The sequence below is a fragment of the Tursiops truncatus genome, chromosome 10, assembly GCF_011762595.2.
Source record: "Tursiops truncatus isolate mTurTru1 chromosome 10, mTurTru1.mat.Y, whole genome shotgun sequence".
NCBI lineage: Eukaryota > Metazoa > Chordata > Mammalia > Artiodactyla > Delphinidae > Tursiops > Tursiops truncatus.
Genome location: NC_047043.1, coordinates 30,208,389 through 30,232,348, shown reverse-complemented (window position 1 = coordinate 30,232,348; position 23,960 = coordinate 30,208,389). Strand labels below are relative to the sequence as shown.

General features: G+C 40.5%; 1 protein-coding gene across 2 annotated transcripts in view; it reads right to left on the bottom strand.

Moving 5' to 3' along the window:
* Window positions 1–776: 776 nt before the first annotated feature.
* SUPT3H (SPT3 homolog, SAGA and STAGA complex component) overlaps window positions 777–23,960 on the bottom strand; it is a 447,741-nt gene continuing 424,557 nt past the window's right edge. The window contains exon 13 of one of the 2 annotated variants that reach the window (XM_073810670.1): window positions 777–3,422. The gene's annotated coding sequence lies outside the window, so the exon portion shown is untranslated. The remainder of the gene's footprint in view (window positions 3,423–23,960) is intronic. The other variant, XM_019949881.3, reaches the window with a different exon arrangement.

Genomic DNA, 23,960 nt, shown 5'->3' with positions numbered 1-23,960 from the left:
CCAGGAAAGTTCAGCAAACTCTGGTAGGCAGTAGGGCTGAGAGAATCACATAGTGAATAGTCTACACTGAGATGAGCTTCACTTTACTTGGCTGAGCAAACACTGCAGAAGCTGCATCCTTCCTGTGCCACGTGGCACAGTGCTTGACACACTGAGGGCTCGCGGAATACAAGAGAAAAGGCTGTTTCAGAGGGTCCTGGATGATCCGCAGGAAGATGGAGTGATAGCCATGCTTGCAGACACTGGTAACAGCCATAGGAGCTCGTCCGGGGCCAGCAGTCATATTTGGCTTCATGGCCTTGAGGTCAAAGAGGATTCATGGTTTCAGAGGAAAGGAGAGAAGCCCAGAGGGAGTCCGTGAAAGGCCACATGGATCCACTCCGGGAGGTGCGGTAATGAAGGCTGTCATTTTACCTTCTCCATCCCAGGATCAGGTAAAAATGCTGACGCTGCTCCTCCTGGTTCCATCACGTCTGATTTCATGAGAGCTGGACCGACAGGAGAGGGGAGACCTGCTCCAGGTTTGGTTTCAGCACAGATTTATGACAATGCCCTCGGCAAACCTACAACGCAACTCAACTATAACTGGACAAGATGCAAGATCACCTCTGAGCACTTTCTTTTTTTTTTATTTTTACATCTTTATTGGAGTATAATTGCTTTACAATGGTGTGTTAGTTTCTGCTGTATAACAAAGTGAATCAGTTATACATATACATATGTTCCCATATCTCTTCCCTCTTGCCTCTCCCTCCCTCCCACCCTCCCTATCCCACCCCTCCAGGCGGTCACAAAGCACCGAGCTGATCTCCCTGTGCTATGCAGCTGCTTCCCACTAGCTATCTACCTTACGTTTGGTAGTGTATATATGTCCATGCCTCTCTCGCGCTTTGTCACAGCTTACCCTTCCCCCTCCCCATATCCATCTGAGCACTTTCTAAGCTCCTTAGGAAAAGGTTGAGCACTGAGGCCAGGCTCTATTATTTATTATTTATTTGCTTGTTAGTCTCCTGACAGTAGGGGGATTTGCTGTTGTTACTGTCTTTAACCTCTAGCTTTGCCTCCCTGACTCCTCGGAGCCCGCTTTTCTGTCTGGAACCACGTGGAGATCTCCAGTTCGTTCCATGGTTGAATCTGTGTGGTCTTAAACCCCTCTGCACCCCAGACTTCCACCTGTAAAGTAAAAATAACACTATCAATCTCAGAGCGTTGTTGTAAACCTTAACTGAGAGGGCTTCCCTGGTGGCGCAGTGGTTAAGAATCCACCTGCCAACGCAGGACACGGGTTTGAGCCCTGGTCTGGGAAGATCCCACATGCCGCGGAGCAACTAAGCCTGTGCACCACAACTACTGAGCCTGCACTCTAGAGCCTGCGAGCCACTACTGAGCCCACACGTCGTAACTACTGAAGCCTGTGCGCCTAGAGCCCGTGCTCCGCAACAAGAGAAGCCACCGCAATGAGAAGCCCACGCACCGCAACGAAGAGTAGCCCCCCGCTGGCCACAACCAGAGAAAGCCCGCGAGGAGGAACAAAGACCCAATGCAGCCAAAAATAAATAAAATAAATGTATTAAAAAAAAGGTTAAATTAGTTACAAATACATACACTTGCAAGGGTGTATATTTTAGATAACTTTATGTGGAACAGATGAGTACTTTTAGAGAGCCTTCTCTGTTCACTGGAGAAAATTCTGTCCCATTCTCTGATTCCCTTTCCCATGCTGTCATCAGAACACAAAATGACAGGAAGTCAGGTGGTACCTGGAACTTCTGATTCAGAAGTCTGCACTTGAAATCACAATAAGGAGAAATGTTTTCCTCTGGTTTGAGAGAAAGGGAAAAAGAATGATGACTGCAAGGGGCTGGAGTTTAATTATTATGTATAATTATATATTTATTACATACAGATACTTTTGTTACTTTAATTTTGCCCTAGAGGGATGGATATAAATGACTTAATTCTCTTTCCATTCTTTTCCTGATTGGAATTTTTGCTCGTTGGCCTCCCTGCCTATTTATCTTATACAACATATCTCAGGTGATGAAACCTGGGAGCTGAGTGAGCAGCTTGGGAAAACTTGGGGCTTCTGTGGAGAGCAGCGAGCCATTGCTAGGGAGGCTGGAGGGAGTGTATTTGTTTAACATCCTTCCTCCTGCCTTGTCAAGTCCAATGGCATGTTATTTCCACTGGGTGGGAGCCAACGCCGAGTTCCTCCCTGTTGCGTCCAACCTTGAACATTGCTCTGCGATTATGTTTCATCCAGGGATTAGCAAAACACAGAGGGGAAAAAAACCTGAGAAGGTGTTTGGCCCGGGGCTCAGTGCTGCGTTAGCACAATCCACGAGCATCCTCGGCTAATTGCAGAACAGCAACAAACAGGCTCAGAAGCTCGCAGGAGCGCTTCGTCTTAGGTTACTGTCAATGGTTTATTTATTGTGTCGAGCTTTTCTGTGTGTGTTTTTGTTGTTTGTTTTTTATAACCCCCCCCCCAAGGAGACGCCAAATAAACAAGCAGTTCGCACCCCCTCACCCTGGCTGTACCATTTCTCAGTGATCCGAACATCTGGGAGCAGAGAGCGGGCAGCGAAGTATTCTTCTTTTTGGACTTGCCAAGTGTCATCATTCTGTCTTGAGCAAATCTTGAAGCGGCATTTTTCCTTTTATAAGGGGATACTGCTTCACTTAGCTGTTAAAAGCAGAAGACCCAGAGATTCCCAAAGAGACTCCTGCGAGATCAAGTTCTGCTACTGAAGTTCTGCTACTGGCAAAAGAGGCACCAAGGGGGCATTTCTGAGTCAGCCTCACTCTGCCCGTGGCCGCCCCTCCAGGGCTTCAGGGGAGCTGGGCTGCGGGCAGCGGATGACGTGTGAGGGGAAGGACAGCGTCCTTCTGAGGATGCCTCAGCATCTCTTTTCTTCACCCCAGAGCTGGGCCCTCTTGCTGTGGCTGCTGGAGCACGTGGCCCTTAGCGAAGGAGGCGTCAGAACGAACATGTGCCAGGGAGGAGGAGAAAGGAGGCCTTCCAGGAGTGTGTGTGCCACAGCCTCTGCCCACCTCTCAGAACCCTAACCTTTTACAGCCCTTTTGGGGGGCCGGGGGCAGGGGAAGCAATACCTTAGCAGGTACTGAGCTGCCCCCAAGTTGCTACAGACCCAGGAGCTCCAGGTCAAGTTATCAAAACTCCGAGGCATGGGGTTGTGTTGAAACGGTTTGCAGCACAGTTGGGGAGTGTGTGAGGTCACCAGCTGGTCCCATAAACGACTGCGTAAGGGTTACAGTCTTGAGAAAACGCCAACAACCCTGAGATGTTGAGACGACATCAGGAGAAGGGGGAAAACGTTCGCGGTACCAGCGACAGGTCTGGGATTGGAATGCGTAGCCGAAGATTGAAGCGCGACTGTGGAAAGGTTCTGTAGTTTCGCCTATGCAAGAAGGATGAGAGTCTGGCAGGTTAATTTGGTAAATCCATAAATCAAGAATGGGATTTTGACTTTGAACCATTATATTTACTGCATATTAGTTTAACAGATTCCACAGAAAGAATTCACTTGTTACAATAATGTTTTTATAAACGTCAGGGGAACGTTGGCTTTCCTTTCAGATACTGCCTTGCATTCACTAATATTATATTATTCTTTTAATATTACAGACCCACCTGAGACCTGACCAGGACACCACCCGATGAGCCACTGTGTCCTCTGCCCAAGAGTGTGGCCCAGGATTCAAATTAGGTGACGAGGAGGCCGGAGCACATTCTCCTGTCCTGACAGACTTCTCTGAACTTCTCGCCACTTGCTAATGAAGCGACCGAAGGGACTCAGGTGAGCTGGAGGAAAGCCCTGTCTTTCTCCAACAGCTAGAACAAGGTGGCTGTTTTCTAAGACAAATGTGGGTAATGAACAGAAGGAAGGCCAGCGGGCCGATCAAGTTCTATAAGAAACACATGCAAACAGCGCACCCTTCCATGACACAGGCTCACAGGGATGACAAACCGAGTGTGTGAGACACGTCCCGAGCAGGGGCCTGTGTGACCCCCGAGCAGTGGCGGGAAGCGCAGCTCAGCACAACCACATGCGAGATGAGTTTCATTTCCCCTCTGGTGCATCTTGAGAGCGCGCTGGCAAACGAGCGAGTCTACTGTTTCTTGCTTCTCAGCACCTGTGACATCACCGCTGAATAAGTCAGGGAATCACAACCACATTTCAAAGAATCATTCAGTTTTCTCATTAAGAATTCTATAGGAATTTTTTTTCTTCCACAGCAACAGCCTTGCCAAAACAATGTTAAAAATAGACCTGGTAATACCGTTCACATTGGTAGGCAGCCACGAATGTCTAACAGCGTATATGTCCGGCAGATGCACATAACTGTAGAATTAGGCACTGAATTTTACACAGTAACATAGAGGGACATATATTTGCCAAAAGGACTTTTTAAAAAATGAAGCAAAAAACAAACCTTGGGCTTAGGTTGACCTAAGGGAAGCAAAACCTGTTAGCTGCTTCATTTTCTTGTAGGAAAGTGCTTGTTCAACGCACAGAGTATTTTGGGGTAACTGTATGTGTAAAAAAATTCAAAAGTGGTTAAAACTAGATATTTTGACTCATCAGCTCATACGGTAAGTTCCCCAAATTCAAGGGTCTGAATCCTGGCTCTCAAAGTATAGAATTATTTTTGAGACAAGAGGCATCATATGCTTGTCTGGGCCTGCACTGCTTGGGAAAGGGACACAGTTAAGTTGCAACGTGGTTAGGGTCAAAGGACCCCCTGCTGAGAAAATATACTGAGTCTGACAGCTTGGAATCTTTCAGCAAGATCAGGCCTAATGAGACACTACCTAAAAAGAGGTAACGAAGTAAAATATAATGATTAGAAAATGTACTTACATTAGTAACTATTTGAGGAGTGTCCTTTGTGAGTTCCAAGTAAACCGCTGGCTTCTGGAGAAAGGGCTGAAAAATGGGCCAAGCTGGCCTCAAAGAATCTTCCTGCTTCACATTGGAAGTATGGGAGATATGCCTCCACACACTTGGAGGATGGAGACATGGATGTTTCCTGAGTTCTCTACTTTTTGTCAGTAGTTGGAACTGATCAATAGATGATAAAGAATTGATGGCTTTATAAACACAGTTCTTAAATGTAACACAACTTTCGGATCAGCCTTGACTGGAACTTTTTAACCTCTAGAAGTACACCCACCAGTGGAAGTTTTCTTGCTTTTTGGGCAACAATATAGATGGAGATTAACCCTGTTCTTCCCACCAGGCTCTAAAAATTATTTTGGCCAAAATGTTGAAGTCAGGGGTTTCAGGCAGCTAAAATGAGCTTAAAGAGCTTAAATGAGTCATTAAGAATTTTACTGCTTAAAGTAGGCATATCTTTTCCTAGTAGACATAATGACATAACAGTAATAAAAATGTAATATTCAAGTAATTGCTGTAATGTAATTATAGTTTGGTCATAAAGTAAGATTAGAGGTCTGGGATGGCTGTTTGGTGGGTGTGTATTTCAGTGTCTGAATGTAGTCTTCAAGGTGCCTGTCCTGTCTCCCTGGAATGCTGGTGCAGTTCATCACGTAACCAGGTAGCCAGGAGCCCAGCTGAGCTAGCAATATCTAGGGGCTCTGTTTACCCCACCTGCCCTCTCTGGACACCAGCATCCTGCCTGCCACAGATACCTAACCACCACAGTAACTGGAAACAGTGTTTCTGGTCTTATACAGACAACAAAAGGAGAAGTAAAGAAGGTCAGAATCCTCCCTAGGGGAGGCACCAGATGTAGTTCAGTGGCCAACCTGGAAGGGCCACCTCTCTGCCCACCCAGTGCTGTAGCTCTCGGGCTCCCTCCCAAGTGCGGGGGATGAGGGGGGCGGGTGGGTTCTGCTTCCTCATGTCTCTGATGTGCTGCGGGGTTAGCCTGATCTGGCTTTCGGAGGGGAGAACAATTTCATTAGGTCTGAACAAAAAGAGTGGAATTAGGCGTTTACCCAAAGTGTATCTTATCAAAGGATTTGTCATCATTGGAGGTATTCTTTGAACTGTTATACATGAATTTCTGTCTGCATTTCTTATTTAATAGCATGACCTCAAGAAAGACAAAATTCAAGCAAAAGAAATGCTTAACACTTGTGATCCAAAATAATAAAAAAATTTAACAATATTTACAAGGAACAACCGAAAGAACATCAGATTTGTTGTTGTTACTAGTTTTCCTTTGTAACTAACAGGTAATTTGTGGGGAGATAATTTGAGACTATGTAAATTTCTACTCCTTATCAGTCTTTCTCCCCCACTGATGATCTTTTAATGCCGTAACTCCAGCTATATTTATTAGTTGGCATTCTATGGCAAAGAAGAGCTTTCATTTTCTCCCTTATTTATTTACTTATTTATATTGTATGAACTCAAAATTATTTATCTTATTCTATGCATGATGACCCATTACTATAATCACATTTTCCCAGATTTAGCCAGTGGGAGCCTCTTCAGGCTCCCATTTGTGATATTTCCCTGGGGTTCTTTGAGCAACTCTTTATTTTCTGGTGAATTAGGATGTTCCAGGCTAATTTTTCAAGGCCTCTTTCCCTGTCCCAGTCCTGGAATCAGCCGTTTTTCCAAGGAGCCTGAATATCAGTGGAGAATACTTAGAAACTAAGATCTGGGTACTAGATGCGAAAGAGTATCACTTTTTAAGTGTGCAAAATTTACTTCCAGTGTGATTGGTCAGTTTGGAAGAGTTCAGGGTGTCTATAAAGAGCTGAGTATCCAGAGGTGAAGGCTGCCTTTGGATCCTGAAAGATCCTGGAAATTTAAAAGGAAATCAGCCCCTCACCCCCAGTATTACAGGTCTGTCACACAGGATGCCAATTCCAGTCTCAGCAAACTGATAAGATCCTTAGGCTTTTCTCCCTCTGAGCAAATACTGTTCTCTACGCCTCTGATAGCTCTAAATGTCTCTTAACCCATGGTTCAGTCACAAATCAGCAATGTAGAATACTTCACAAACTCAACTTCTTGCCAATATCTGTCACTTTAAATATCTGTGGTCTCTAAATGCCCTCTTATGGACATGAATCTCACACCTACAGAGGCCGGCCATGAATACAGGTAGCTACCTGTGCACAAGTGCCTCATCATTCCTGCTTGTGTGTCACCTCAGTAAGCAACGTGTAGAGTCTCATTCTGCACCTTGAGTCTGCGGTCCTGTTTTCCACAATGGTGACTGCTGAGCTGTGGCTTCAGGGAAGGTGGGAGGGCCAGAGGGTGGCAACAGTGGCCAAGAGCAATGGTGGGCGTACAGGATTTCCTCTTCTTCAACTCCGTTGAGCGAAGTTGAAGGAGGGCAAAGCGTGGGATTTGACTGATCCTGGAGAGCTGCTGGCTTTTACTTGGCATCTACACTCTTAGGGCTTGAAAAATGTTATTTTTACCCTAAACTTCTATTTCATTAATCTTGTGTTAAGAGTGGTCTAACCCTGTTAGTTGGGTAGGCTGCTTCTGTTCCAATTAGCATACATTTCCATAAGTGTTGAGTGGAGAAGGGGATGGAAGAGGCAGAATTTCTCAACTATTGACCTTGGAGGGACTTGTACGAAGGTGTGTCTGACATGAGTGTAATACAACTGAAAAGTGTAATACAACCGGAAAAGCTCCAGTAAATGGTAAGTTATAGTTGGCGCTGATGATTTATGCTAAGCAGAATAAACTATGATGGGAACATAAAATATTTCTAAGCTTACACTCTATTCACTCAATACACATAACATTCAATCTTCCTCCTTAAAAAATAGATATTTAGAGCACTGAGAATCTCCAGAGGAAATCAGGTTATTTACTACCTTTGTGTTCGCCCATGTCACACATTCCAAGTTTAAGAGTTGGAAATGCTTTGATATTCTCAAATGAAAGGTACTGTGTGATGCCCCCATTTAAATGTAAATCCTACTATTATATTATCCCTGCCATTACATTAAGTGACTTTCCTTTCCACTGACAATTTGAAGGGGGAATGTCAGAACAAGTCTTCAGTAGCCAAACTGTTTCATTGTTCAAGTATTGACAGGCCAGTTGCCCAACCAGAAAATGCAGAATTAAACCAAGGAAGCTTATTTTGAGAGCAGGTCTGTGGCAATCTACCATATGTAAGACCAGGAGGTAAACAGGAAGTACTGAGTTGGCTTGGCCTACTCCTACAGGCAACAGATGATAGAAATAAAATCAGTGTTTACCAAATGGGAAAGCACAAAGCTGGTACAGAGAGAAATGCTATTTTCATGCTTCTAAAAAGGCATTACAAATAACACGAAGTTTCAAACCTATAATTAAAAACTATTTTTAAAAAGCTTTGATTAGGTTACCTTCAAAAATAGACATTGTAGGCCGAAATAAATTTCTTAAAGGTCAACTTTCACCTCTGCTGGTTTCCCCCAATCCATTCTCTCTAATGCCCTCTTAAACAACAGACTCCAAGAGTAAAAGGAGTGTCTCAGAATCACTGAGTAGAAGTTCAGTGCTCCCACTTAACAGATGGGTAATCCAAGGCCCCAAAGTTAAAGCAATTTATAAAATGTCACACAGCTAAGTAGGGGCAGGGGGAATTTAGGATCTGAGTTATTCATGAGGCAAAAGTTACGGATAGACTGAACTTCTTAGTGCCAGACACAAGGACACAACCCTTTTGGTAAAGGGGCTAAATGCATTGTTGGTGTAGTTTTGACTACACCAAAAGAGAGGTACCATGCATTCAAACTGAATAGACTCCCCACCTTTAGAAAGGACAAGACCCTTTCCTCTTTTGTTGTCAAAAGCCTCAACTGAAAAATGAGGTGATTCTGCAGTTCTAATATTGTGAATCTGAGAAAAGAAAGAACTGAAAAAGGTGATATGATCTAGGGAAGTAGAGAATAAACAAATGGAAATGGAGGTAGATTTTTTTTGGGTGAGAGTAATTCATAACATTTAGAAACCTAGTTGGGTTGTTTGAGGTCAATTAAACTTTAGTAACCCAGTTTTCGGACCAACATCAGCACTCAACCCAGGAATACCCCAAGAGAGGAATGGGCAAAGTACAAGATTAGGCAATTCAAAAAAGAACGGCGACACATGGCCATAAACACATTCAAAATATTCAACCTCAATGGTATTCAAAAATGCAAATAAATGCAGTGGTCAGACCTTCCCCTTCTTTAAACTGGAAAAGATTAAAAAAGGTAATGATACCTAGTGTTGGTGAAGGCACAGGGAAACTGACTTTCAAACGTTGTTAATGAGAATGAAAACTGGAAAAAGCCAACTGGAGGGCCATTTGGGTAAGTCTCAAGCTTTTAAAATGAGGCATACCTTCCATGGAGCAATTCGAATTCTGAGAATTTGCCTTAAAGAAGATAAAAAGAGATTTCCACAACCAGTTTAGTGGATTACAACTGGGCACAAATTCTTTGCTGCTCTTCTTACCAAGAGATAGAGGCTATTTCCCTTCCTCTCTAACCTGGACTGGGTTTGTGACCAGCTTTGACTGCAAAATATAGAAGTGATGCTGTGGAACTTCAGAGCCACACCTGAAGAAGAATCACAGTTTTCATTTCATCCCTCTTGGAAGACGACTGCCTTTCTTTTTAATTGAAGTATAGTTGATTAACAATATTGTGTTAGTTTCAGGTGTTCAGCAAAGTGATCCAGTTATATATATATTTATTAATATATTTCAGATTATTTTCCATTATAGGTTATTATAAGATATTGAATATAATTCCCTGTGCTATACAGAAAATCCTTGTTGCTTATCTATTTTATGTATAGTAGTTTGTATCTGTTAATCCCAAACTCCTAATTTATCCATCCCCTCCCTCCCTTTCATTTTGGTAACCGTAAGTTTGTTTTCTATGTCTTTGAGTTTGTTTGTAAGTAAGTTCATGTGTATTGTTTTTTAGATTCCACATATAAGTGATATCATATGATATTTGTCTTTATCTGTCTGACTTACTTCGCTTAGTGTGTTAATCTCTAGGTCCATCCATGTTGCTTGGAAGGACTCATTTTTTAAAAATGTACATTTCTGGTCTCTCCCAACTACTGGATGTGAATCTCTGAGGGATGAGCCTAGAGACACACACACACACACACACTTCCCCATGTGCTTTATAAATGATTGTGGTCATAAAAGTGTGAGAGCTGTGGTGCAGAGGGAACACCACCAGCATCACACCTGACCAGCTGGGCATTTGGACAAATGCCTAGAACATTCTTGCCCTGAAGTTAGTGCTTCCTGGGCCACAGATGGAGTGCCTCTAGGGGCACTGAGAACCCCTCCTCACACGGGAGGACACTGGGAGTAGGAGAAGCCATGCCTACACCCTCTTAGTATGATATTCTTTAGGTCCATTCATGTTGCTGCAAATGGCAATATTTCCTTCTTTTTTACGGATGATTAGTGCTCCATTGTATGTGTATACCACATCTTCTTAAACCAATCCTCTGTTGATTGATAGGCACATTATCTTTTCAAATTAGTGCTTTCATTTTTTCCAGATATATACCCAGGGGTGGAATTGGTGGCGGACTCTCAACCACTGCGCCACCAGGGAAGCCCTACACCATACACTTTTAACTGTATTAGTGGTTGAGAGTCTGCCTGCCGATGCAGGGGACACGGGTTTGTGCCCCGGTCCAGGAGGATCCCACGTGCCGTGGAGCGGCTGGGCCCGTGAGCCATGGCCGCTGAGCCTGTGCGTCTGGAACCTGTGCTCCGCAACGGGAGAGGCCACAACAGTGAGAGGCCCGCGTACCGCAAAAAAAGAAAGAAAGAAAGAAAAAAAAGTGTATGGTGTATGGATACCAAGTTGACAAAGGGTAGACTATTTGGTACTGTGTCAACTTGGTGAAACTGAAACTACATTTCCAGAATTCCCTTCCCTATATGGTTCTGAGTAGAGTTGGCCAAAAGAGAAATTTATGCAAGATTTGCAAGATGGCAGTGAAGCAGTTATTAACCTTTGAAGTTCACTGTGGTTAGATGCAGTTACTGCCACAGAAGTGCTGGTGGTTCTAGCTTATCCTCCCTTTCCTCCACTCTCCATCCAGCTCTTCCTCCTGACTGAGGATCCTATTATTTCCCAACAAAGGCTCCAAGCTCACTACCAGACACTTGGTGGTAGACCCACAGAGGGAGCAGTTCTACAGAAGCACGGCTTCCTACAGACCTTTCTGTAAGCTGTCACTTTGCAACTACTTTCTCAGGTGGTTGTGCTTTGCTTCCCAAATTGATGGGTTGTGGACTTTTTCTCTGATCCTCCAACTTCCTTCCTAGGGTTTCGCTTTCCCAAATCCTCCCACAGCTCTGGAAGATCTGATTCCTATAATAAAACCTTTATCCCATAAGCACAGTGGTTCTGACTCTGACTGTACTCTGACTGATACATCGAGACTAATTGTTGACCTGAGAACAATTAGAAAAACTGGACAAAATGCAAAACAATTGTGTAACAGTTTTCTATGCTGCTGTTACAAATTACCACACATTTAGCGGCTTAAACACACATGCATCACCTTACAGTTCTATAGGTCAGAAGTCTGCTATGGGTCTCGTGGACTAAAATCAAGGTGTTGGTAGGTATGTTACTTTCTGGAGGTTGTAGGAGAGACCCACTTCCTGCTCAGATTGTCGGGAGTTTTCAGTTCTTGGCCGTAGGACCAAAGTCCCGGTTTGCTTACTGGCTACAAGAGCCATTTTAGAGCCCACCACATTCACTGGCTCATGACACCCTTACTCCATCTTCAAAGCCAGCAGTGTCAAGTCCTTCTGATGTCACACTATCTTCCCCACTTTTCTGCCTCCCTCTTCTGTTTTTAAGAGCTCATGTGATTAGACTGGGCCTACCTGGATCACCTAGGATAATCTTCCTTGATTACCAGTTGATCAGCAACCTTAATTCCAGTCCTGCAACTTTAATTCCCTTTTGTTATGTGACATCTTCACAGGTTCTAGGGATGTGAATGTGGACACCTTTGGGAAGCACACTTTACTTGAGGCATCAGTAAAAAGCCAAGGCAGTCAGGGTTTGAGGCACTAGAAATTGAGGAAGAGCAAAGTTCATTTTTTCCTTCAGGGAATTTGCCAATTAAATGTGAGAGTAAGAGAAGCTGCATGGGAAGCAGTGGTCTAGGGCTTGCGGCAGTCTCACTGGGCTGGAGAGGCAGAGGTTGGAGCTTGGGGCTGAGGTACAGAGGTAATGAGGGACCACAATCTCAGACAGGAGGTAACTGCAGAGAAGTGAGCCTATAATTCTACATGAAATTTCTCCTTGAAATATACGTCAACTCCAAAGCTGCACATGTATGGGGTAAGAGTAGAAGCTGGGAGGAGAATGAGGTGAGCAGAAATTTCATCCATCTTATGGGTCCAGGGAGTCAGGGGCTGGATTTCAGTGCTCACCAAGGTTGAAGGGTCTGGTAAACACCACAGGTTCTCAGCTGAGACCCTAGGTATACCTTCTATGAATACGGGCAAAGTAGAAAAAGATCAACCTTGATCTGACTACATCCCTGTCCGCTTGCCAGAAAATTAAATCCTCTCTGGAAGAAATCATCAACCAGAGCTTCTACATTTTTTCACATACAAGGTCTGGTATCCAGCAGAAAAAAATCCTAGGCATAGTGGGATACAGAACAAAGTGATTGAAAACTAAGAGGAAAAAATCCCAGAGTACAAAAGCAGGTCTATAAGCAACCCAGACACTGGGGTAATCAGAAAGGGACTTTAAAATGACATTTTTTAAAAAAGAATCAAATGGGGACTTCCCTGGTGGCCTGTGCTCCACTGGAGAAGCCAACTCAATGAGAAGGCCATGTGCCGCAACGAGAAGAGTAGCCCCAGCTTGCCACAACTAGAGAAAGCCCGTGTGCAGCAACGAAGACCCAACGTAGCCAAAATAAATAAATAAATTAAAAAAAAAAAAGAATCAAATGGAGATTGCATAACTGAAAAAAAAACCAAACCCTGAAATTAAGAGTTCACTAGATGGGCTTAATAGAATTTTGGATGCAGCAAAAGAGAAGATTAATAAAGATGGGTCAGTCAGTAGAAAATATCCAGATTAATAAAGAAGAGAGAAAAAGAGATGGGAAATTTCAAAAAAAGCATAGGAGACATCTTGCACATCGTGAAAAGTCTGACATACATGTAATTAGAATCCTAGAAGAATATTTGAAGAATAGTGGCTGAGAATGTTAAAAAAAATTGATGAAAGACATTGAGCCTCAGATTCAAGAAATTCTATAAACTCCAAAAAAGATAAATCAGATATATCTGAAGGAAACGAAAATGCTAATTCAAAAAAATACATGCATCCCAATGATCATTTTGTAATGTAAATAAATATCAAATAACTATGTTGTATACCTGAAACAAATATAATGTTGTAAGTCATTTATACTCAAATAAAAAAATCAATCAATGCAATGTACCACCAAAAAAAGAGAAACTATATTATCATCTCCAAGGATGCAGAAAAACCATTTGATAAAATTCAACATCCATTCATTATAAAAACACTCAGCAAACTAAGAATAGAAAGGAACTTCCCTGGTGGCACAGTGGTTAAGAATCTGCCTGCCAGTGCAGGGGACACGGGTTTGAGCCCTGGTCTGGGAAGCTCCCACATGCCGTGGAGCAACTAAGCCTGTGCACTACAACTACTGAGCCTGCGCTCTAGAGCCTGTGAGCCACCACTACTGAAGCTCCCGTGCCACAACTACTGAAGCCTGCACGCCTAGAGCCCATGCGCCGCAACGAGAAGCCAGTGCAATGAGAAGCCTGCGCACCACAACGAAGAGTAGCCCCCGCTTGCACAACTAGAAAAAGCCTGTGTGCGGCAATGAAGACCCAACACAGCCAAAAATAAATAAATAAGTAAACTTATTAAAAAAAAAAAAAGAAAGGCACTTCCCTCAATATGATAAAGAACATCTAAGAAAATCTTGCAGCTAATTTAATGATGAAAGACTGAATGTTTTCCCCATAAATTCAGGAAAAAGGCAAGGATGTCTGTTTTCACCATGACTGTTCAATAGTGTACTGGAGATGCTAGTCACTGCAATAAGGCAAGAAGAAGAAATAAGAAGTATACAGATTAGAAAGAAAGAAAAAAAAACTGTTTTTATTTGCAAATAACAATCATCTATGTAGAAAATTCCAAAGAATACACAAAAAGAAAACAAAACAAAAATCCCTGAGAACTATTATAGCTAGTAAGTGAGATCAGCAAGGTTACAGGAAAAAAAGGTTCATATACAAATATTGATTTTATTTCTATATATTAGCAATGAACCAGAAATTGAAATATCTATGGATAAATCTAATAAAATATGTACTGGATTTACATTCTAAAAACTATAAAACATTGATGGAGGAAATCAGAAAAGACCTAAGTAAATGAAAAGCTATTCCACATTCATTGATTAGAAGGTCTAATACAGTTAAGGTATCAATTCTCCCTAAATTGAGCTATAGATTCAAAGCAATTCCAGTCAAAATCCTAGCAAGTGTTTTGTAGAAATATGGAAAATCAAAGAACCTAGAATAAAAAAAGATTTTGAAAAGGAAAAGCTGAAGGATTCATAAGACCTGATTTTATGACTTAGTAATCAAGACAGTGAGGTGCTGTCTAAGGATGAGCATATAGATCAATGGAACAAAACAGAGTCCAATATGGACCCACACATATATGGTCAATTGGTTTTAGACAAAGGTGTCAAGGTAATTCAATGAGGAAAGAATAATCTTCAAGAAAATGGTGTTGGAACAGACATCCATGTGCAGGGGAAGAAAAAAAAGGGATCTTAAACCTTACTTTGCACCATATACAAAAATAAACTCAAAATGAATCAAATACCTAAAAGTAAAAGTTGAAATTTAAAGTATCAAGAAGAAAACATTGGAGAAAACCTTTGTGAGCTTGGGTTAGATCACGATTTCTCAGATAAGACACAAAAAAGTATGATCCATAAAAGAATAAAAATTGATAAATCAAACTTCTTCAAAATTAAAACCTTCAGCTCTTCCAAAGACTCTTTAAGAAAAGTCAAGCCCCAGACTCAGAGAAAATATGTGAAAAACACATTTCTGTATCTAGAATACATGAAGAACTCTTATATTGTAATAAGAAGACAAACAACCGATTTCTTAAAATAGACAAAAGATTTGAACCAACGAAGAAAATATATGGATGGTAAACCAATACATGCAAGTGCTTAGTATCATTAGTCACCAGAGAAAAGCAAAGTAAAGCCCCAGTGAGATACAACTATTTGCTTATCAGGATGGCTAAAATTAAAACAAGACAAAACAAACAACAGAATAGATCATACCAAATGCTGGCAAAGATACGGAGCAACTAGAAATCTCATATTTCTGATGGTAGTGCCAAATGGTACGGCACTTTGGGAAAACACTGTCTGTTTCTTATAAAATTAAATATTCATTTACCATATGACCCAGTGATCCCAATCCTAAGTGTTTACCCATTACCAATGAATACATAAATCTACACAAAGCTCTGTCCACCCATGTTCATAGAAGCTTTATTCTTAATAGCCAGAAACAATCAAAAGGTACACTTAATAATGAATAAACTGTGGTGCACCCACACCAAGGAATATTACTGAGCAAGAAAAGGAAATGAACTACTGATACACACAACCACAGGGATGACTCTCAAAAGCATTACACTCAGTGAAAGAAGGCACAAAAACTTTACATCTAAATTTATATAGAATTATTCCATTTTATGTGATATTCTGGAAAAGGTAAAGTTACAGAGACAGAAATCAGACCAGTGGTTGCCAGGGGATAGTGATGAGTGGCAGATCAATTACAAAGGAACATGAGAGAACTTTCTGGCACTCATGTATCTTGATTATGGTGGCAGTCACACAACTGTGCTTATTTGTCAGAAGTCACTGAATTGAACCATACATCTAAAAAGGGGTTATTACTGTATGTAAACTATACCACATTAAGCTAATTTTTTAAAAAGAAATAAATATATGTGCTGTGTCTAAAAAAAAACGACTGCAATGTAAGAGGTAATAAATAAATGCACTTAAAAAACTGCTAACCCAGGAATTCCCTGGTGGTCCAGTGGTTAGGACTCGGCTCTTTCACAGTTGGGGCCTAGGTTTGATCTCTGGTTGGGGAGCTAAGATCCTGCAAGCCGTGCGGCGTGGCCAAAAAAAATTGCTAACTTGGAGTTGTGAAAAAAATTTAATAAGTAGTGAAATATATCAAAAACTTTGAAATAATGTTAATGAAAAACCAAGTACATCATAATAACTCTTGCTTGTGGTGGCCAAATTTCTCATTCTGTTGAAGATGTATTGTGAATTTGGAAGTACTAAAATGTAAAAAAAGAGTTATATTGAAGAACACAGTTGAAGAAATTCAGAGGACTTTGGAAAGTCAAGGGAAAGCAAATAGTTGAGGCATGGAGTCAGACAACAAGCCAGGACAGAAGTGAGAAGAAACAGTTAAAGGCTGGAGAAGAACCAGAGAACAATGACATGGGTATAATGTTGCAAGAATTTGCAGAAATAAGGACTGATCAATCATTCATTTATGTTGGAAAATACTGACGGAACATGCACTAGTGTCAGGCCCTGCTCTAAGCGCTGGGGACACAACAGTGGACAAAACAGACCATAATCCTGAATCTCAGACAGTCTATACATTCTAGAGGAAGGAGATAATAAACAAAATAAATAAGTCTAAGAAATGGTACGGAAGTGTTAGTGATAAAAAGGAAAACAAGGAAGCGGGATATTGTAGGTAAGGCAGAGGCTGGGGCTTCAATATTTAAAAGGGGGGTTAGAGAAGGCCTTATTGAAGAACAGGTACTTGAGAAAAGAACTGATGCAGGTGAGGGAGCCATGAGGAGAGCTTTTAAAGGTGGGTGCTTTTAAAACTGAGTTCTCATGGTGTACTCAGCTAACATCCGTCCACTTTGCTGAGACCCATTTAGCTTCCATAATAATGATATAAAAAGATACCACTTAATGTGATAACTGGTTATGTCAATTTATAAAAATGATTTACAGAATAAATATAATCTTCATTTCAACCAAACAAGAAATATTAGAAATCCAACTGAAAGAAAACCACACACTTCAATTTATTTTCAACTACTACTACCTCTCCTCTCTCAAACCTGCCCTTCTTTCAATTTTCATTCTACATGATTCTGAAAAGCTGAATGGAACAGTTTAATAAATTTTTGAGTATTAGCTAGGAAAGGGGGTTAGAAAAAACAGGAGGAAATAGCCTATCCATATGAAAATAATAATCACATAATATTTATTGTCTGGGATTGAAATGTTTCAAATATGCAAAGGAATAAAATGTCAGGAAAAGCAAAACTTCCTAATGTTAAAAAGATCATAAATTTTCCCCAAAATAAGACATATGAAAAAAGTTCAGGTGATACTTAATGTCAAAAGAAAAAAATACCCTTAAGTTTAAGCTAAAGAAGCTTAAAACCTTCAGAGGGCACAACTTACTCACCACTGAAGGGCTGCGGAGACAATGGCAGTTACTGCAAAAGCACAGAAGACAAGAGGTATCTCTCTCTTTCTTTTTTTTTTGAGCTTGAGAATCACTTTTTAACCTTAACAAATTCCCTGACGCATGCATTCTATAACTTGTACTTTTGCTACCTCTTGAATGAAAAAAAAAAATGTAATGTCAAAAAGCTACAAGGATTTCAGTGTCATTTTTAAATAAATTTATGTTTGTATTTTATAAATTACAATGGCATGTATGTAAATATTTAGAGTGGCACCCATATGGGCAAAACATGTAACATCTTTAATCTATAGATAATTTAATGTAGGTGGCTTCTTGAGCCCTTTTATGGAACTCTACGGTTCCCCCTAGCGGAACCCCTTGCTTCACTGTTTGGGAACTGTCAACACCATGTTGATTGTTTGGCTTTCATAGGTGCTAAGAAAATTTGTTTTGAATGAATGAACAGAGATAAAGAAAGCAGACGTTTTAGCTGCAAGCTACTGTTGGGTGAAAAACTGTTGCTTCCGGTTCACAAAATCTCATTATTTTCAGTCTAAATAGATCTTCATATTTGCTCTAAGTTCAGTGAACATGTTATTTCCATTACCTTTAGGGAAATCTCATCCTAAAATAGCTTGTTGTCTTTAAAGTAGACTAGTGGAGGCCTAGCAGGCTTTCAAAGATGCTGCTATAAACAAAAATGGAGTATGTCTCTAAGTCTTTTTCAAGTTTGTATAGATTCAAGTAGGACACAAAGGTTCTTAGGTCTTTAGTAGTGTACCAATGTGACTAAGGTCACCTCCCTCCCTGAGGTCATTAACCCCTTCAAATAAGACTGTAGTCAGAGCGACCTACTCATAAAGGCCACAAGAAATCTGACTCATGGCCTGCTTTGAATTGCTTTCTCTGAGACACTGTATTATTGTCTTTAAGAAAAAGGCTGTGATCATCTATAGTTCTTGAGATTTGCAGCCAAATAAGTCAAACAAGCATCAATAAGAGATTAAACAAAGACTTAACCAAAAAAAAAAAAAAACCAGAAAGAAAGAAAAAGAATTTTGTGCTCATGTTTGTTAAACAACCAAAAAATGTTTATTGAACACCTAATATGTGCACGTGGCGATTACAAAGAGGTACAGATTTAAGACTTGCCCTCAAGAAATTCTTAATTTCTTGAGGCAGGCTACAAAGCACACGGAGAGATGATTAGGGACAGAAAATAGGAAGTATAGAGACCAACAGGGGCATTAAAAATTCAGAGGATGCAGAAGGCACTCTGCCCTGATAGGCAGGAAGCTTTATGGAAAAGAGCTAGAGAAGGAGAGCACCTTGAAAAGCTAGGGAGGAAGAGGCAGATGGATTTTTCGTATGGTTCACAGAGACACATGACTCTGTATATTGCAGGGGAAAGGCACCCTAAGTGACCTTGCATGTCTCCATCTGGATCACGTAGGCAAGGTTCCACTTCACTCTGTGATCATCCGAGGGATGCAGCAAGACAGCCAGTCTTGGGAGGAGCTGCCACAAGGACCATCTGCCTCCCTGGCTCTGGACAGACATGGGATTCTCCACCTCGACCTCCTTTTAGGTATGGACGAAAGCTGGGAAACTGCTTGACTGTGGTTTAGCGTTGGTGCCTCCATGACACAGTGACCCATCACTCTGGTCTTCTGTCATCTGGACCCTAGATCTGGTACATTCCTTTGGGATTAGGACCATGGAAAGTTGACACCATGCTGATCTTGCTTAGGCTGCCCTGTAAGTCACAAACTCCCTGCACCATCTGGGCTCACTGTTTCCTCCCAGGCCAAACCTATGGAAGTGTGGCTGGCCAACGTGCAGGAGTCACTGCTGCTTAGAGACTGCTCGATGGATTGGCACATACAGGTCTGGAAGGAGTGATTAACTTTTCCCAGGTAAAGTGTCTGGAAGAAGTAAATCAACGCCATTCAGAGGAGAAAGCTACAGGTACGTAGTACAACAGGCTGCAGTACTGCTAGTTGGCATCTTAACAAACAAAAATCAGAAAGCGACTTGTTCTGAGGCAGAACAGACCTAGGGTTGAATTAAAGAAGCTGCTAATCACTGATGAGGGAGGAAAACCATCATTTCTTTCTTTCTTTTTATTGGGGTATAGTTGTTTTACAATGTTGTGTTAGTTTCTACTGTACAGCAAAGTGAAGTAGAGTCCCCTGTGCTCTACAGCAGGTTCTCATTAGTTATCTATTTCATACATATTAGTGGATACATGTCAATCCCAATCTTCCAATTTATCCCACCTCCCCTCCCCGCTTGGTGTCCATACGTTTGTCCTCTACATCTGTGTCTCTATTTCTGCCTTGCAAACTGGTTCATCTGTACCATTTTTCTACACGATATTTGTTTTTCTCTTTCTGACTTACTTCACTCTGTATGAAAGTCTCTAGGTCCATCCACGTCTCTACAAATGACCCAGTTTTGTTCCTTTTTATGGCTGAGTAATATTCCATCGTATATATGTACCACATCTTCTTTATCCACTTGTCTGTCGACGGGCATTTAGGTTGCTTTCGTGACCTGGCTATTGTAAACAGTGCTGCAATGAACACTGGGGTGCATGTGTCTTTTTGAATTATGAAAACCATCATTTCTAATTCAAATTGTTTTCAGCAACTTTCTTTCCACTTTCTTCCTTTCTCTGTCCACCACTCCCACCAAGCACACACACATCCTGGGCTAGAAGAAACAATGACTATGTCACAACTAACAAGCAAACATCTAAAAGGGACATCTGTATAAAGTCGCAAGGGGTTGCCATACGTACTTCTGTATCTGCCACTGCAAACACATGTACACAGTTGGGGATTACTTTATAACATGAGATAAATACCTTGTATGAAAGCATAAAATAGTAGCCTATGTAATAAGAGCCTTCTGGAGAAATCTGGTCTCCACAAAGGAGAGGCTTTGTACACATGGATTTTTGAGGAAGTTTTTCTCATAAGTTGTACAGGGATTCTCAGTATGTGCATTGATCATATGTATTTATCTTAAGGTTTAAGATATTACAGAGGACTTGGCATCATTCTATATAATTATAGTCTATTATACATTACATGATATTCTATTATATACATAATACTTGGCCTTAGGGAAGGAATGTTAAGTTAAAATGAAATTTTCTTGTAATCAAGTTTTTTTAGTAGAGAAGTGCTTCTAGGTTCAGGGCAGCAATTCTCTTTAATATGTTATCAGAACTCTTTAGTACAATCTGTGCTGCACAACTGTGGTTAAGAGCACGAGCTCTGGGGTCAAAGTGCTGGGTACAAATGCTGGCGCCATCTTGGGCACCTCTGCATAAGGCAGTGAAGCTTCTGTTCTTAAGTTTGCGTTCTATCACCTCTGGGCAACAGGGAGAATGACCATGCATGTCTCATAGTGGGGTTGTGAGGATTTAATGAGATAGCCACACAAAGTGCTTAGTATAAAGGGTGGCACACGGTGTCCTACAATTATTATGTAAAACTTATTATTAAAATACTGATACAATAAATCATCATTTTCGATCGCAAGTAAATTGTTACTTAAACAGTTATAAGTTACAGTTATATTATATAAGTAATCCTCTTGCTTCTTGATTTTTCCTATACCTTTTTCTATTTTTATCTTCCTTTGAATAAAAGGCAACAGTGAATGAGTGGTGGTGATGAGCAGAAAAGGGAACATGAATATAATACTGTATACAGAGTTACAGTGGTTTCCAACAATGAAATACTGTATCTGGGTTTCTCATGACTTTGTAGGAATTGATTGTTTTAAAATATGCTTCAATTGCCAAAATTCCCATGACTTATGACAGGCTGAATATTTGATATTTTCTTCCAGAAGACAAATGTAAGTCTCTTTCTTTGTTTCTTCTTCTTCTTCTTCTTTTTCTAAAGTGCTATAGTATCACTATCCTAGTCACGACACTAGAAACTTACTTTAAGAGATATGACTTTTTAATATTTGAGTTTTTAAAGGCATCTGGCCCTTATTTAACCATCACATTTACATCCAATTTCTGCAGGCATGGTTTTGCTGTTTAAGCTTGGCTTGATGCCCTCTGCAGAGAGCCTTTGCTTTAATGAACACGACCCCACTGAAACTGCTGGAGTCCCCTGGTCTGCCCCCCTTCCCTGCCCCCAAACAACCGTACAAGAAGAGCACAGAAAGTTTCACCTTGCATTTCAAATAAGAAGATAAAAGTAAGAAAATAAATCGAGGGAGAATCAGCTTTATGTGGCTGCCACTGCTATGACATATGCAACTTGATGCCCTTATATTATTTGCAGAAGTGTTTATGTACTATGAAATGTTCAGCCAGAGCGTACAGGAGACTATAAAATATTTTATGAGATGTATACATGGTTGATGGTAGAATTTTAAATGCAACTTGGGAAGGTTCTATCTAAATTCCAGGAGGGCAGATGAGGAAATACTTTCTCTGTAGTGACTCAGTTTTACATAAAGGGTTATATGAACTGGAAAGAAATACCTGATTTGGGAACTATACACGATTTTTTTCATAAAATTAAATTTTATAATTTACAGGCAAGTAAAATTGTTTTCTTTCAGACCAAGAATCACAAGTTATGTTTATTTGTCTTCTACGTGGTAAAAGCATTAAACGTGGATTGCTTATTATTTTATAGGAACAAAGAACATGCAGTAATAAATGAAGAATCCTCCCCGGATACAGGAAGTATATACACCATTAAAAAATATCTGTGCTTCTGATGGTTTTTAAATAACAACTCTTGGTTCTAAAACTGGAACATTATTTTTGAATCTCAACTATTGCAATATGTGAAGGCAGAAGGTTAATGACATATCCTCAAAATGGCATGTTTAGAAAGTTGCATTTCCAAATTCAGGTGAAGGGAGAAATATATTTCTGTTTCCTTTATCCTCAAGTCTATAAGGCAGTGCCAATTTCCCATAAGAGAAGTTATTTATTTACTTATTTATTTTCAAATTCCATCTCCCAAACACAGGCCTACGGAAATAGAAACTATTTTGTGCATTCACATTTGATTTACAATTAAGCCTGACTTTTTATTTTTGTTTTGTTTATTTATTTAAAATTTTAATTTTATATTGAAGTATAGTTGATTTACAATGTTGTGTTAGTTTCAGGTGTACAGCAAAACTAAAACTACAGTTTTAGTTATACCTACACATATACCTATTCTCTTTCAGATTCTTTTCCCATATAGGTTATCACAGAGTATTGGGTAGAGTTCCCTGTGCTATGCAGTAGGTCCTTGTTGATTTTATATACAGTAATGTGTGTATGTTAATCCCATCCTCCTAATTTACCACCCCTCCCCCACCTTTCCCCTTTGGTAACCATAAGTTTGTTTTCTAAGCCTGCGAGTCTGTTCTGTTTTGTAAATAAGTTCATTTGTATCATTTTTTAGATTCCACATATAAGTGATATCATATAATATTGGTCTTTGACTTCACTTAGTGTGATAATCTCTAGGTCCATCCATGTTGCCTCAAATGGCATTATTTCATTGTTTTTTATGGCTGAGTAATATTCCATATATTTTTATGTGGTATATAAGTACCACATCTTCTTTATCCATTCATGTATCGATGGACATTTAGGATGCTTCCATGTCTTGGCTATTATAAATAGTGCTGCAATGAACACTGGGGTTGCATGTATCTTTTTGAAGTATGGTTTTCTCCAGATATATGCCCTGGAGTGGGATTGCTGGATCATATGACAGCTCTACTTTTAATTTTTAAAATTTTTTGGATTTTTTTCAATTTTTGGCTGCGCTGTGCAGCTGGTGGGATCTTAGCTCCCCGACCAAGGATCAAAACTGCGCCCCCTGCATTGGCAGTGCGGAGTCTTAACCACTGGACCTCCAGGGATGTCCCTACTTTTAGTTTTTTAAGGAACCTCCATACTGTTCTCCATAGTGGTTGTACCAATTTACATTCCCACCAACAATGTAGGAGGGTTCCCTTTTCTCCATACCCCCTGTAGCATTTATTGTTCATAGACTTTTTGATGTTGGCCATTCTGACCGGTGTGAGGTGATTGTAGTTTTGATTTGCATTTCTCTAACAATTATTGATGTTGAGCATCTTTTCACTTGCTTTTTGGCCATCTGTATGTCTTCTTTGGCGAAATGTCTATTTAGATCTTCTGTCCATTTTTTGATTAGGTTATTTGGGTTTTTTTTTTATATTGAGCTGCAAGAGCTGTTTGTATATTTTGGAGATTAATCCCTTGTCAGTAGCTTTGTTTGCAAACAGTTTCTCCCATTCTGTGGGTTGTATTTCTGTTTTGTTTATGGTTTCCTTTGCTGTGCAAAAGCTTTTAAGTTTAGTTAGGTCCCATTTGTTTATTTTTGTTTTTATTTTCATTG